The sequence below is a fragment of the Alosa pseudoharengus genome, unplaced genomic scaffold (genome assembly GCF_046254945.1).
Source record: "Alosa pseudoharengus isolate Yale_2024_CS ecotype anadromous, Long Island Sound unplaced genomic scaffold, YU_APseudo_1.1 YU_APseudo_1.1_scf_9, whole genome shotgun sequence".
NCBI classification, from domain to species: Eukaryota; Metazoa; Chordata; class Actinopteri; order Clupeiformes; family Clupeidae; genus Alosa; species Alosa pseudoharengus.
The window spans coordinates 33,487,528-33,490,027 of record NW_027468881.1 but is presented as its reverse complement, the minus strand read 5'-3'; positions in this window follow the sequence as shown (position 1 = coordinate 33,490,027).

Sequence of the window (2,500 nt, the reverse complement as noted above, 5' to 3'; positions counted from 1 at the left end):
AGAGAGAGATAGAGAGAGAGAGAGAGAGAGAGAGAGAGAGACAGAGAGAGAGATAGAGAGATAGAGAGAGAGAGAGAGAGAGACAGAGAGAGAGAGGGAGATGAAATTGAGAGGGAGAGAGAGAGGGAGAGAGAAAAACAGTAGGGAGAGACAGCGGATGGTACAGCAAAAAAACAAGAGTGAATGAGAACATGACAGACAGAAAGGAGAGTGTTTGCTAGTGAGGGAGAGAGAGAGAGAGATGAGAGGAGACAGAAGAGAGGAGAGGAGAGGAGAGGAGATGAGAGGAGAGGATAGAGAGAGAGAGGAGAGGAGAGGAGAGGAGACAGAAGAGAGGAGATGAGAGGAGAGGAGAGGATAGAGAGAGAGGAGAGGAGATGAGAGGAGAGGAGATGAGAGGAGAGGATAGAGAGAGAGAGGAGAGGAGAGGAGAGGAGAGGAGACAGAAGAGAGGAGATGAGAGGAAAGGAGAGGATAGAGAGAGAGGAGAGGAGATGAGAGGAGAGGATAGAGAGAGAGAGGAGAGGAGACAGAAGAGAGGAGATGAGAGGAGAGGAGAGGATAGAGAGAGAGGAGAGGAGACAGAAGAGAGGAGATGAGAGGAGAGGAGAGGATAGAGAGAGAGGAGAGGAGACAGAAGAGAGGAGATGAGAGGAGAGGAGAGGAGATGAGAGGAGAGGATAGAGAGAGAGAGGAGAGGAGACAGAAGAGAGGAGATGAGAGGAGAGGAGAGGAGATGAGAGGAGAGGATAGAGAGAGAGAGGAGAGGAGACCAGAGACACTACAGACACAGAAGAAAAGGAAAGGAGAGAGCACAGGAAAAAGAATGAGCAAATGAACAGAAAACAGAGAGGGACAGACAGAAAGGATGAAGAAGAGAGTGATGAAGAAGAGAGTGATGAAGAAGAGAGTGATGAAGAAGAGAGTGATGAAGAAGAGAGTGATGAAGAAGAGAGTGATGAAGAAGAGAGTGATGAAGGAAGAACAGGATGTTAGACACAAGAGAAAGAGGACTTTGGAAGGAAAGAAAAGAGTGAACATATAGAAATAAAGAAAGAAGAGGTGGAACAGCATAAATCGTGTTGCCTCTTTCTCTCTTACTCTCCCTTACTCTCTCTCTCTCTCTCTCTCTCTCTCTCTCTCTCTCTCTGTCCCCCTCCCTTTCTCTCTCTTTCCCCCACAGGATAGTTGTCTTTGTGTCTGTCTCAACACTTGTGAAACATTGCCAAACAACACCAAGCAGGCAGATACATACATGCACATACATGCGCACACCTAATCAATTATTGACATCCCTATAGTCGTGTGTGTGTGTGTGCGTGTGTGTGTGTGTGTGTGTGTGTGTGTGTGTCCCTTGAGATTAGTCATCTTTATGCCAAAATCCTAACAAATCGATTCATATGAACCTGTGATGTATAAAGGGTTTTGGTATGCAGCGTGTTGTTGAGGAGGGGGGATGGTAGGGTGGGGTGGGGTATGAGGGTGGAATGGGGTATGAAATATACGTGCAGTGCAGTGCAGTGCAGTGAGGGCCCCCCTAAACTGCCCCCTACCCACACATCCACACACGCATGCCTGAGGCCCCACTGTGTTCCTATGGGCGGCGTCTCCAGTCTGTGTGCATCATCAAAGCACTTAAACATGAAGGAGACGCATGTACGCTTTGTTTGACTTTATTTATATTCATAAACGTAGAGAATAGAGCGTCCCATCAGAACCGTGCCCAATCTCAGAGGATGGCTCGGGTGGATGGTACATAGGCAGAGGAAGATATCATGTGTTTATGCTACGAGTGCTGAGGGTGGAGGAAATGTACTGTGTGTGGATATTTTTTTTCCTAGTTTATCTGAATGAATTATGTTTTTTTTCTTTCTAGTTTTTCTAAAAGCTTTACTGTTGGGTCCCAGAATTGAACATGTTTAAGTTGCTTGGCTGTATGTATGTATGTATGAGAATTACGTGAGTATATGTGTGTGTGTGTGTGTGTGTGTGTGTGTGTGTGTGTGTGTGTGTGTGTGTGCGTGCGTGCGTGCGCCTGCCCTCTCGCCCACACACACTCACACACAAACACACTCCGTTCATCATCTATTTGTCATTCTTGTACATACGCACACACACATACATACACCTTAGCACACACTCACAGACACACACTCGTGTACACAAATAATTCAACTAACACAGGCCCAAACGAAACAGCCAAATAGTTATTTTGGCCTGAGAATATACTGTGTTACAGATGTGCATAACAAAAACAAGATTAATGAAATCTTGTTAAAAAATACTTTCAGTGTCGTGAGCAATCAGGCCTGTTGACGTCAATGGAAGAGAGCAGAAATGACAGGGGAAGGAATGGACAGACAGGGGAAAAGAGAGAGGGAAGGAATGGACAGACAGGGGAAAAGAGAGAGGGAAGAAATAGAAAGAGAGAAAGTAAATGGACAGAGCTGAGCATGAGTGGGTTTTGGTATTGACAAACTGTTCTATCGACCCTTCCACT